General features: G+C 44.2%; 1 protein-coding gene across 6 annotated transcripts in view; it reads right to left on the bottom strand.

Moving 5' to 3' along the window:
* The window catches only part of LOC139685644 (NAD kinase-like), a 243,241-nt gene that overhangs the window by 61,922 nt on the left and 167,474 nt on the right, over nucleotides 1–13,845 (bottom strand). The window contains exon 1 of one of the 6 annotated variants that reach the window (XM_071582601.1): nucleotides 9,993–10,011. The exons of the other annotated variants lie outside the window; for them this stretch is intronic. The gene's annotated coding sequence lies outside the window, so the exon portion shown is untranslated. Of the gene's footprint in view, nucleotides 1–9,992; nucleotides 10,012–13,845 lie in introns of those variants that run through there. 6 annotated transcript variants of the gene reach the window in all.

Raw genomic sequence — 13,845 nt, 5'->3', positions numbered from 1 at the left:
GTGCTTGATGAAATTGGCGACATTGGCAACATTTTGAGATTTCACTACTGAATAGTCTACAATTAATTTTCTAACAAATAGCAAGCCTATTTGCTGGAAGACGTCATCCCTATTGCTAGCTTAATTCCGCACTCATTATATCTTTTGCGTTGCAATGTGTATCGAAGTTTTACATAGTATAAATGGCGGATGCATTCCCGAGCAATGAATCTTTTCTCAGTTAAGGACAATGCACTGAGGAACATTCATTCTCTTTGTTTAATATTATATTTATTCGTACATCTTAACCATTTCGAAAATGTAGTGAAATTCCACACAAGCTTCGACCAAGCGACTTGCATCATGCATGTCAAAATAAGGAATATAAATGACACCCTGTTGATAAATTATGAAATATACTTCAAAAGATTCAGACGAGATGTCGTGGAAGTTTGTCATTATGAGAAAAACAAAATATGCACTTTTCTACAGATTTAATAACTCTGTGGAAAAGTGCAAATTTGGTTTTTCTCATAATGAAATATACTTCTTTGTATGGATAAAATAACTTAGAAAGGATTTTTTGGGTGATATTCAATTTTATGACGCTAAAATGTTTGCATTTGATATTGGTCAACGTCATTTACCGATGAGAATGCCATAGCTATTATGAGATAACGAAATATCTCTCACGAAATATTTTCACAAATTTGCAAGGTTTGTAATCACGTCGAAAAGATTATTTACACCAATATTTTTTTGCCCTCCTTTATTTGCCTCCTCCAACAATATTGTAGAAATATCGATGGAGGAGGTAAATATGCATTGCACTGAGTAGGTCGGAATTATGATGGCATCGAAATGAAAACGAAGTAATGACTCGAGTTCTGACCCGAGAAGATGAAACAGGTGAAATTTTTAGATCAAGTTACCTTGTAATTTTCACGCGTCAACAGTCCTCCTGCGCCATTAATTTTCTTTTCCAAATTGAACCATAAGTGATTGGTCAATCATAACCACTGACTAGCAACATTCTGCGGGAAACATGTTACAGTGAATTCCGGATGCCAAATAGGAAGGGGGGACTGATTTCCATTTATCCTCCTATCAATCCTGTAGGATGGCATAACATATAATTGATCGTGGGTAGATACGCCCAGTTGATCCCAAAATTCAAAATTTATTGACACATACTGATATTTTACATTTTTAGACGATAATGATTACATTATATTGAAACCTACGCAAATGATACCCACTTAACATCTCGTCACGAAATCTAAAATTATTTAATATTGAAAGTCGGGTGTTACTTAAAAAACATTTCTGAACCAAGCTATGCAAATCGATTGAATTTAAACTAAAAAAAAACGATAAGTGCTAAATAAATATGTTCATTTTCACGACAACTTAAATGCCATTTTGGAAGAAAAATGAAGTACGCAATGGACGAGTTACAAAAATCCTTGGGAGATACTCTAAAGGAAATAGTTATCTCAAAGATAATTTATAAATTGCATTCCTAGCAGTAGTAGCATAAGGGGAGGCGATCGACAGCTGAGATCATTTGCGCCCTTAGGGATGGATAGGAAAGGATGAAGGGTGGAGAGAAACTCGGCGTCGGTATTAGCCTACTCTTATCGAAAGGCGCCAAGGGGTCCGCAATTGAATGTCCAATCCAACTGACGTCGTACTCATCCAAAGAGCTCTCCACGAAGAACCTCAAGTGGGGATCGGGATGCCACTGAAAAATATCTGCCGCCTGCGGGATTCGAACCCGAGCCCTATGGGTGGAAGCCAGCACGTAAGCTACCGCTCCATCCCGACCCCTAATTGCATTCCTCTATACAGTGTATGAGAGTTCTTCAATAAGCAGTGTCTCAATATTACGCTTTCCCGATATCATTGTCACCTCCATAGTAGAGATGGTTATTGCATAATTAAATGGGGTGGTGTTCACTCATCGATAAACAAGGGCCTCCTTCACCAAAAAACGTATTTCAAAGGGTAACGTTAAATTTAACATCTCATGCATCCTGCAGCTCGCAATTCACTCAGCAAAATCTTTGCCATAACTCAGTGCATGCATGATTCAATTAATTCACTTTATAAGTTAGAACATACACTTAGTAGACACTAATTCTCATGCTCATTATCATCTTACAGAAAGATGAAACGACTTACAACTAAAACATTACTGCAGAACCCTTGGCAGAGATAAATACGTAGATGGAGATGGATGGATAGAGGTCTTTATTTGGGCGAAGTTGAGACCACAGGGCCCCTTCTCCCATTTAAAACATCGTCGTATAAACTTGTGTAAGTTAGCATAGATAGCTAACTTACATAAGCGTATAAAAGCTGTACAACCAGTTACCGAATGAGCAAAAATATGATTCCATGCTCAACCTCTTAAAAAAATTTGACATGCTACTTCTTACGTAAACCCTATTTTAGAGTTACAATTACCTTGACATGTATCATTTTCCCAAGGCTGATGGATGTTTCTTTTATAAAAATAAGTATCACTGACGTGTCTTACAAGGTCTGTCCTGAAAATAAGTTTCTCTTTGCTCATCGTCTTTTTCGACTCAATTGGTGCTATCCACAAGAGTTTGTGATTCAGGTACGGAGAGTGAACAGGACGTTTTGCGTGTAAGTCCTCGAAAGGCCGCGAAAAAGAGTGCAACGCTTCAGGACGGTGATCTTCGCCAATCGGAAGCTGCACCACGACAACGCACCACCAGAAGAATTTCAGCAATTTGTGTTATGATCTACATTTTTCCCCCTACTACTTGTTTTGGGCACAAAACTTACATGCCTTGTATTTTTATATCTTGCTCTCTTGATTGAAAAATATCAATTGAAGAGTGAGGTATAAGAAAGAAAATGTGGATTTGAACATGAGTACATATAATGGCTGGCGCTCGTGCATACTTATTTATGAAGAATGTCCATGCATAAATATAGAAAATGTTCCAAATATACCGGCAAGGAATCAAAATCAATGTTTCCATACCCATAGAACTATGCATACCTATCATGTGTCGATTCGCGACCGAAGAATTCCTCAAAATGGCGGCAAACACCCGCTTACAATGCGTTCGTGAACTTCATTTCGCTAAGAGTTTCAATCTGATCCGCCGAGGGCTGAACGATGCCACTTCAGATTTTCAGTCGGCCATTGTTTCCGTTAACATGGAAATCCATTGAAAGGAGTCAAACGCACATCAAAACTTCCAACCTTGACCACGCATTCGAATTGCGCCTTAAAAGGTGTGCGGGGGCTTGTGTTAACTGCTCACTCACGCTAATGTATACTCATAGTCGAAGACACTTAAATCATGTTATCTATGGAGGGGGGAAGAAACAAGCAAAAGTGCGATTTGGGAAGACATGCGCGACGTCTGTCGCTTGCGTGCGTGAACAAAATATCGGACAATGAAATCCTTGTGAATGATAAGTAGAGAGGACGTGATGGCATAGACCATTTAATCCTCATTTTATGCACTCTTAAAATGCAATGACGTAACTATGAAATACATGCAGCAATAAAACAAGGGATGCGACGTTTTCGCAAGGCTATAAAATATAATGAATTCAAAGAACTGTGGGATATGCCGCGAAATATACTTCAACGGGATCATTATCTAACGTGCACAGAAATGCATGAATTTAAAAGGGTAACAGGAATTTGTCTCGGCCAGGATTCGAACTCGAATCTCCTCGCTATTAATCCGAGTATTTCAACCGATTTAGCTACCGAGGTCTCCATTTAAACTGTGAATTCCTACGAGCTTTAGAAGTATAAGCTATTGTGACGATTACCGAACCGTCCGTTACACCTTTAACCTTGAAGGTCCATTCATATTGTAGAGAATGTCTCGTTAGCTTAACTGGCTGAAGTACTCGGCGATACATCCAGGATATTCGGATTCGGTCAAGGCTGATGAAATTTACCCTGCGAAATTCCTGCATTCCTGTGTATTAATGCTAATTTCACCTGTTTCAATTTTCGCTATAAATAAACAAGACCCCCTTACTCTATCGTAATTAAAAACGGCGACGATCGCAATGTATTTCACATAAAGACGCTGAGTACTCTTCTCACTATCCGATTGAAACTGATTAAGAATTGCAAATAAGAGAGACTAAAAAGACATAATTTATGAAACAGCACTGGAGTGAATTGGACAAATTATCCCAAAGGTGAGATGTAATCCCTTCTCGACACAATCGATAAGAATGAATGAAATTCACCATTTAAGATTGCCTGTGTTTGTTCCTCTTCCTCACTCGTGTTATTTACTCAGCCCGTCTTTATATCATCCCTCCCATCATATCTATCGTCCTCGACGTCAATGCCAACTGATAACGTGGGAAGAAGTTGAAAGTCATCACATGACAACACGACAAATATACTCACAATCCCATAAGGACTATGGTTACTTCCAACGTAGGTACACAAGATAGCAAGTATAACGTGGATTTTGACAATAGAATGTAGACTTCTAAAATAAAATTTAAAAACATTAATATAACTGAAATTAAAACGACACGATTCACATAAAACGAGAGCAATTTGAGAAAAATTTCAATTTCAAGCCGCTAAATCGACGGGAATAACAAAGACAACCTCGAACCGTAATTCACTTTTAGTGAGGGGAGTCGGAAAGATGTAAAACTGTCAGCCAAAATGCACAGGAAAGGAAGAATTTCACACCGATAACTGACTTATCCTAGAGCCAAATCATACCCATGATATTCGTTCGAATTTTTTAATATTTGTTTTCAACGGTTCCAGAAATACTTCCTAATTGAGAAAATACATATGTAGAGTACAAGTACAAAGCAGCGCTCCGACGGAAATAATTGAGCATTCGTCAATTCACTCGCGACTGCACGAGATCAACCCACGCGTCGTCGCAGCTTTGGTGCAGACATGGAATCGAATGAACATCGAGTAGACAACGAGGCAGCATCCCGTACAACCAATGTGGCACGCCCTCAGTCGTACAGGATGAGACGAGACCGACGGAATTTCTCAAGGTGTGATGGCAACCACTCCCACACGCTCCACGACCCCTAACCTGCGTGACCTCGTGGAACTACGCGAATGGAAGTCAGACGGATTGGAGGTACGGTCGGCGACGCATAGCACGAGACCTCAAAAGAACACGGCACGGATCTCAATTACTCCGCGACGCGAGGACACACATCAACCCTTCTCACCTCAGTATCCTCGCCGCGCGATTCCTAGCGATGAGGTCATCGGTCATGCTGTTGCCCCGGATGGGCAGCGTCGACGTCTTCGTGAGACGTGGGATCTTCACGGCGGCGCGGCACACACCTCGTCCTCCGACGCACGAGAGAGCGCCAAGCAACGAGCGCGACACTCCCGCTGCGCTTTACGACGATGCGCCCACGTCGCCCCGCCGCGATATTGCCGCACGCCCTGCGGCGGCACCCGCTGAAGGCGGCGACCAGAGCGACCCGAGGCATTGTGACCACTCGTCTGGAGGGCGTCGCAAACCCAAGCAAGAGCCACCCTCAAACTCATGTGCGGTGGAGGAGATGGCGCGAGGGATCGGAGGCACGGCACCTGAATCAAATCTAAAGCGGCGTGGGAAAATTTTTGTTACTTTTCCAAGAGGAGCGGTGAACTCGCGATCGCATCGCAACCCGGCTTCCCTCCCGCGCATGCGCCTCGGACGGAGGCGGCGACGATTGCAATGAAGTTCGGCAGAATACCTCCGCGTGTCGCTGAAATTACCAAGGGGACGTATGTGGCACATTTTGCAGTCCTGCAATCCGGCAAAGCGGCAAAAAAACTCGTCCGTTTCGCGACGACAGGATCGCTTCGCAATCCGAACACGGAATCGGATTACGAAACGTTGTCGGCCACAGGCATCACCATTCATTAAAATACGCGACATCTTGGGCAGAAATTAATTCACTTCTCGAGCCGCGACGTGAGATCATAAAAAGGAATATACGATTGAGACAAAATCAAATCGCAAGGTTCATAATGTGCAATCGTTTCGAGAGTCGGAGAGTGCCATCCGCGGCGGACTTCTAAGAAGGGAGCTTCGAAGAAGAATAGTCGATTGATCATGGAGGGAGTCGGTTCCCGAGAGTACGGGGCAATTGCGCGAGCTAATTTCTTCCTGAGATGGCAAGAGTTTTCCGAAGGTCACAGGAGAGGGTTAACGCTTCGCATTGGCGAACGTTTAAGGTCTACTACGGATGAGAGGGAGATTCTCGGGCTTTCCTAAGAAGCCTCCCTTTTCCCAAAGAGAGCCATTCGGCCAAAGGCGACGTCTGTATTTGATCACGATGATCACAGCATAAATGACAGGATTATTACATTGCACAGCATTATTAATTTCCCTGTATAAAGCCAGGGAATTGAAATTCGACTCCTCTCCGCCCCAGAACACACCGGAAGGACTTTTGCGGAACCCAAAATGTTAGCGAGTACTTGAAGCATCCCCGTTTCCGGCATTTCACTCTACTGGGGCGCAATTAACGACCTTGCTCGGCGTTAGAAAAATATAAAAATATTCCCCCAGAGCCATGCAAAAAGGAAGCAACCGGGAGCCTTGCAAAACGCCGTCCTATGACCGTGCGATGCTCACTGGCAGATTAGCCAGTTCTCACCTTTTCCGGAAACGCAGTCCCCTTAAATAGGGTGAGACTGGCGAGAGGTGAGGAAACATTGGGTCAAGCAACTCGGTCAACCGAGATAGCACCGGAAGGGTAGGACCCGACCGCCGCGCGTGAGGGCCGCGCGGAATGGAAGGGCGATATACGCAACGGGCCCACGAGATTGCGGACACTTGGGCCTCGGCGAAGCAGGATCGGTGGCGGCGACGCCACTCTCATGACAACCGAGCTGATAGGGCTGATTACTTGATGAAACCTATATCACTATCGAGGGTCCATTATATGATATTACACATTATGCTCGATAAGAATCAAGATGAATAGTCCAAGTGATACGAGAATCTTTCCTTGCGAATCTTTGCTTGCAAAAATGAACACTTGAAGATTTATTTACGATTACACTCTGTATAGTAGTTTTCAGATCGAGTAACTATCATAAGAATCAAGATGAATAGTCCAAGTGATACGAGAATCTTTCCTTGCGAATCTTTGCTTGCAAAAATGAACACTTGAAGATTTATTTACGATTACATTCTGTATAGTAGTTTTCAGATCGAGTGACTATCATATCGAGATGATGTCAACACCGTCCCACTATTTCTTTTACATAACTGATAGACAATGAGACATGAATTTTGACGTTTTCTTGTTTCTATGGGTACTCTTCGAGGCAGCGATCAGGGTGTGTGGCAGGGGGTTACTCCACACCAGGCATATGTACACTGTACACATTTCATATTACTAAAAGGTAGGGGACAAAAACTTTGAAGGCATATAATTTAATTGGCGCAAAAATTCTTACAATCAATTTTGCATGCACTGAATTATCTGCCCTTCAACGAATATTGTCCGCGTGCGGAGAGATCTGCTACATTTCCATAAGAGTCAAATGGCATGCATATCGTAAACTATGTCTATAGGAAAATAAAAAATATTTCCTTTACGAATTCAGTAGTAGATCTCAATTACTTAAGATCTTCAAAACGTACACATGCTATTGATATCATGGTTGAGCGATGGATAGCCATTATTCTTTCACTATTCTTTTGATTCACGCGTTGCGCCACAGAACCCGATGTACTGCGATCCCTGTCGATACCACCAATCATTGAAGTTGGCACTCACGATAATGATCGTTAATTGCGCCACTACCGGTCTACAGTCAACCCATTATGCTCATTTCCATAATCCTACCGTAGTACGATGGCGTCTGGTTCTTTTAATGAGCAACTCTTGCTGGTGTCTCGTCAAAATATAATATTAAATATCCATACCCTCGTCTCTGCACTCCATCTAATTTGAAATTCAAACCGGCCTTGTTAAGTCTCCCTTCGCAGCAACTTAACAAGCGAGGCCTTCAGGGCCGGCTGGACGAGAACGACATGACACTACTCCACGGGGTCCACAGAGAGACCAAGAATATAGCAGCGTATTCGATATTTTACCGGGGATATATTCATAAAATGGATACGTCACTCGACAAGGAATCGATTTGTAACCCAATTTTCGATATTAACATTCACTAATTTTGGATATGCACAAAAGAATTCCAAATTTATATTCTTCGAGATGGCTTTGTTTAAATGCATTAATAGCCAAAGGAAAGGAAAACTGCAGCTCTAGCTTGCGTAATCCACATCCCCTTCCAGCATTTCTAAGACGTGAGCGGGTTCTTTTGATGTTAATGACCTATCCGCAAGCATAGAATTTTCATACTACGCGCACGAAACGTCCTCTATTAAGCCCACGAGAACAAATGCGGGTTCGTCTAAGGAAGAAACATCAAAGCTTGACTCGGAATAATAATTAACTGGGTGTCAGAGAAGAAGGCCAGAGAACCGCGAGCCGAGGACGTCCCTGGGGTGAGGCATCCCCTTGAAATAGCACCAAAACGATGAAAAAAAGGGTTCTGAGGTTTGCGGTTAACATTGAAGTGACCTCAGGATGATGCATGCACCACGACAGTTTTGACGCTTCCAAAGCCGCCAAGTGAAAACGATTTTCATGGACAGTAAGATTTGGAATATCGATTTTATTACCTGTAGACATCCTATTCGTCGAAAATGCGACGACATCTTTTGTTCGAGGTAAAATATACCAATCTATCGGTAGTGGACAGGCATCCCAAATTTCGGCAACCATCATTAATTGACAGCAGTGACAAATTTTCCTGTACCAAATTAACCACAAAGATGGAAGCCGATTTACTGGCTAAATGTCGAAGAACCCTTTAATTCTATTTGTCCACTAAAAGTCGAAAGTGTAGTGGCATGCTACCAAATTGTAAATGCGTGCTTTTCAGTTAGTAATATGCGTCACGCCTTATCCAACTGTCTTCTTAAACTCTTATCTTAAAGAAATGGATTTTGATGACAAAAAATAGTGTATGTGTATATATGTGTGTATATAACATATATATATATATATATATATATATATATATATATATATATATATATATATACACAGGCACTGTGATCTCAATTAGAGCAAGCTCTTGAATATTAATGTGAATGGGCTTAGAAATTAATTTAATATCCTTAATCCCAATAATAAATAAAAACAATACACCATACGAAAGAGAATCCTCAATGAAGTATTTCTTAGTACAAGCATTAGCATCCACCATCTTATTAACATCTGTAATATTATCAAACTTGTTTGAAGAAAGAATTAAAATAACAGAATTAACACTTAAGTAAGTACTAGCTCGCCGGTAGTCCATTTAAAAAGCGTCGGACCTCATCACCTGACATTTTGATACCAGCATCCTGTTGCCCATGAAGGCCTGGGAACAAATGTGTTTTCTCGTTGTTTTTACATTATTATCAAGGAAGTACTGGAACCACACATGAAACCAACCACTCCATTCATTTACGCATTGGCTTACGGTAATATTGTAACATGGGGGGGGGGGGGTGTTTCAAGAGCGCAACCAACGAACTAATCTCCGCATCAAACGTATCGTTTTGATGAATTTACCGTGCTCTACTCCGAGTATTATGCATATTTTCGTCCCGAAAACACACAAAAAACCGAGGAAACAACAAAAGCATAAAAGATATTCAATAAATAGTCACCCTTTATGCATTTAATCGCCAATTTTGGTCAACGCTGCGTGCGATTCCGTGGCATACCTAATGCGAACTCGTATCAATCGATACTAAATAATGAAACGGGAAAAAGTATTAAACCACGTAGATTATGGGGTGATTGAAAACCCATTCAAAGCATGCCAAGCTAATTAATTATTTTATAATGCAAAGAATGCATCGTTAAAAACGTCAGTGATTTCCGGGACCGTTAGGCCTACAGGTTGACCCGAGCAACGTTAAGTTTCCAAGCACCATGAGAGCGTGCGGCGCCACGGACGGCGCAGCCTCCGAGGACGCAGCTCTCCGCCGCAGGCACGGCAGGAGTTGCTTGCTCCGCTTGCTCCACTTTCACCTCGGGATGCGGGGCTTAAGTTGCGCTCCGCCACGCACACGCCTCATCACGGGTCATCGCCGTCCGCCCTGTTTCCTACAGTCGCTGCCGTGGAAACTCCGCGCGACGGCGACGCACAAGCGAAAAGCGAGAGAACGCCCGCACGAGTACTTCTGATCTCCGGCGGCGGCGAAGACCGAGGACTAAGTGGAGGGGGGCGAAAGAGGAGAGGCGTCATCGTCCACCCGCGCACTCGGCGGTCCACTCCCGCGGCAGCTGTATTCAAATCGGCGGCCCACCGACGGGGATGCCCGACGCCGCCCACGCCCCACCACCTCGGATGGTGCCTGCTCATTATCACCCATCACCACCCTCCGCCCCACTCACTCTCCTTCACGCTCGTCCGCGAATTTCATGGGAAGTGATTTTGCCCTATTCCTTTCGCATGTATTCCGACAGAACGTGCCGGCTACTGCCAATGCGACAGCCGATCGCCCGCGACCCGAGACGCGGCGCGTGTCCCTCTCCCTCGTCTCTAGGGGTCAGGGGAGGCGACAAAGGCGGTGCCGACACAACGCACACATCGAGAGTCGATAATGCAAAGGCGGGAGGATATGGAAAAACAATAAAAGAACTTTTTATGGAGCTTTGCGACACGACCGTGCCTGACGTCATCCTAGTGCCCAGGGCAGAGCAACCGCGACCCTTCATTCTCCTTATTACTATTTCCCACTGACTGGCGATTGAATTATTTGATTTCATAATGTATGCCCCGGAGGAGTATTTTGAGCTTTTCATGATCACTACCGCCCGTGCATAGAAGACTCAAGTTGGTGAGTCAAACAAAAATATTAATATTTCATGACGTGAGAGTTTATGTGATATTTGATAATATCCTAAAATACCCCAAAAGCCCGTTAAGCTAACCACGAAACCAGATGGCGGCTGACTACTAACTTACGACCAGTGATTATTGTTTTTTTCATTACAACAAACGAGATATTCATTCTAAACATCATTCAATTGACAATATAAGTTGGTTCATCCTCGCAGTTGTAGTTTTTTTTGGGGAGGCGACTGACAGCCGAGGTCATTTGCGCCATTAGGGATAGATGGGAAAGGATGAAGCGTGGAGAGAAACCCGGCGTCGGCATTAGCCTACTCTTGACGAAAGGCGCCAAGGGGTCCGCAGCTTAACGTCCCATCCGACGGACGGCGTACTCACTCTCTCTAAGGGCTCTCCACAAAGAACCTCAAGTAGGGATCGGGATACCACTGAAAAATATATGTTGGCTCCAGGATTTGAACCCTGGCCCTCTCGGTGGGAAGCCTGTACGTTAGCCACCGCACCATCCCGTCCTCTTAAGTGTGGAAAGCACACCTTAAATTCTCAAGGGGCATAGGAGCAGTAACGTGGAATTGCTTAGTCGGTAAATATGGTTTAAGCGTATTAATAGGTGTGGGTTGGTCCCAGATTGATAGAAATCAATGTCGTTGTGGTTAAATGAAGAACTAAACTTCCAAAAGTGCTCCAGGGGGCACTCAAAGTGGGGATGAGAATGAAAAATCAGCCGCCTCCAGGGCTCCAACCGCGGCAGTGGCTCCACCACAGCAGAAGAGATGCATTAGCTCCTGAAAAGTTCCAAGAAGCTCTTGCCGGACTTGGTTTGCAGCCACCACCTCACCAATGAGTCTACGAAGCCCAGGTGTCGGTGAAACATTCTTTGGGACACACAAAATCTTTGCTCCGGACGTGAAATCAACTCGGGGCTTAAAATGCAAGCGGAAGAACCGCTCAAAAACGTTCATACAAACTGATACATTTGTGAACAGCTGGCCAACTCAAAATACGACTGTCATATATTTTGCTTCAGTTTCATAGGGCGCGACAAAAAATTGAGTCACTTCTCGAAATAACTAAACTCGCCACATAATATCACAAAAACTGTCGTTTGATCTTAAGAGCACACACGTCTTCAGGGCACTGAAAATCGGCTCATCGTTCATTCGCCTGACAGACCCCATTTATCATATCATTTGTTGCTCTGTTGCACCGCCAGCGTCATTTATCATCTGATCTCGTTTGAACCCCTTAATGCTGCGAATACCCTGAGTCGATCCCCTTTCGCCACCTCACCCTCCCGGGCAGATTCATTGAGGAATCCCATGATGACACCCCGCCCCAACAATCCTGACCTTCCCGCCAACCCAAATCTCCGCCCCAGCCGTGGTTTTCCCCAACGGCGAACACCCTCACCCCCCCCCCTTGAGCGAAACGGCGATCAGACGGCCGAGAATTGCGCAGCGAAGGCCCGTGGTGCAACGCCGGGATGCGCAGTGATTTGGCAGGGAGGGCGATCGGAATCGAATGTTGACGCCAGGCGGGCGTGGAGAGGGGGGATCGAGAGAAGGGGGCGCATCGGACGCATCCCTCGCGCGGCGGGATAAGGCGTGGCGGCGAGAGGGACGGAGAGGTACTCTCGAGGAATGGTGCCCGACGAGTGCCGTCGTGGCACGGGAGCCCAGCGGAGAGTAGCCAGCTCGGCCACCAAACCGGCGTCCCAGGCTACAATCCGGACTCTGCCAAACGCAGTAATCAAACTGGAAGGTTGGTTTGATTTGCGAGGGTAGAGCCCACCTCGTGCTAAGTCCTCTCCGGGGTGTGAAACTGACACATCAGGGTACGGGGCCAGCTCCTTTCTCTATCTCGCCCGTGACGCTCAGAGTTCCGCGGCGTGCACGCGTCTCAATACCCGCATTCAACTAAATCCGAGCAGCCCGTCTGCATCCGTCTCCACGCGGGGGAGACACAGATCCAATGAGCCATCATACAATTGGCAATATATATATAATTTTGCTTTCGTTTTTTTCAGACTTCTCGTTGACTAGATAAGACAAGGATGACTTTAACCGACGCACTGCATAGCTATTGAAAGTATATGCACAAATGGGAAAATATCTCCCAAAAACTAAGGCTTTCGACCGATCGAGTACAAAGACCTTGGAAATAATAATGGCTTTTTCAACGATTTAGAATTCATTAAACTGGAATCAAGAGATAAGACCAGTAACTGAACGTTCACAGTGACGAATAAATGTCGGAGCAACATAAGCACGTCGCGTCCTCTTATTGCTTAGTTTGCGAAAAATTATGTCCCGAAAGGAGGTAAAGTTGCCGTTTTCCTTGGCTGAAACAGTGTCTGCAACACTATGGAATCCATATCAATAAGCTTTTCTGGGCGTCATCAGAACTTTCCGTTGAACGGGAAGAGACAAAGGGCAGGGAGCTCGACCTCTTGTCCCGAATAAATTGAATTTCACCGGCAGCAAAGTGTCAAGTGAGCTGCAAAACCTCACCCATCAAGCTTCCTTCGGTATTCGGATTTTGATCGACAGCAAATGACGAAAGATTAGATGATAATGTCGACCATTTTACCACAGGTGTTTTAATATTATGGCGTGTGGAAAGAGCTTTCGGATGCTCATTATCGATTGACAACCACTTTCGACCAAACGCGATTCAGCTTTCGGTTTAATGAAAAGTTATTTCGCCCACGCAGTTTCGGAAGTAATCGATATCCGTCACCGATGAGTCACCAGATCGCAGACATGATTTGCATCAGTATTGTTAAGTCGAGTGAATATGTTTTCTGATAGGCCAGTAAAAATTTGTCATGTCAAATGTGCTGATTCCAGGGGAGAGCTTCGAATTTTCTTGTTTGAATTTGATAGGGAGAGCATTCAATTTCGGGAAATCTCTACTTTTTCGACAAA

The sequence above is a fragment of the Hetaerina americana genome, unplaced genomic scaffold (genome assembly GCF_022747635.1).
Source record: "Hetaerina americana unplaced genomic scaffold, ioHetAmer1.1.p SCAF_12, whole genome shotgun sequence".
Classification (NCBI taxonomy): Eukaryota; Metazoa; Arthropoda; class Insecta; order Odonata; family Calopterygidae; genus Hetaerina; species Hetaerina americana.
Note: the sequence above shows the minus strand (reverse complement) of the source record. Positions and strands in the feature narration are given on the sequence as shown.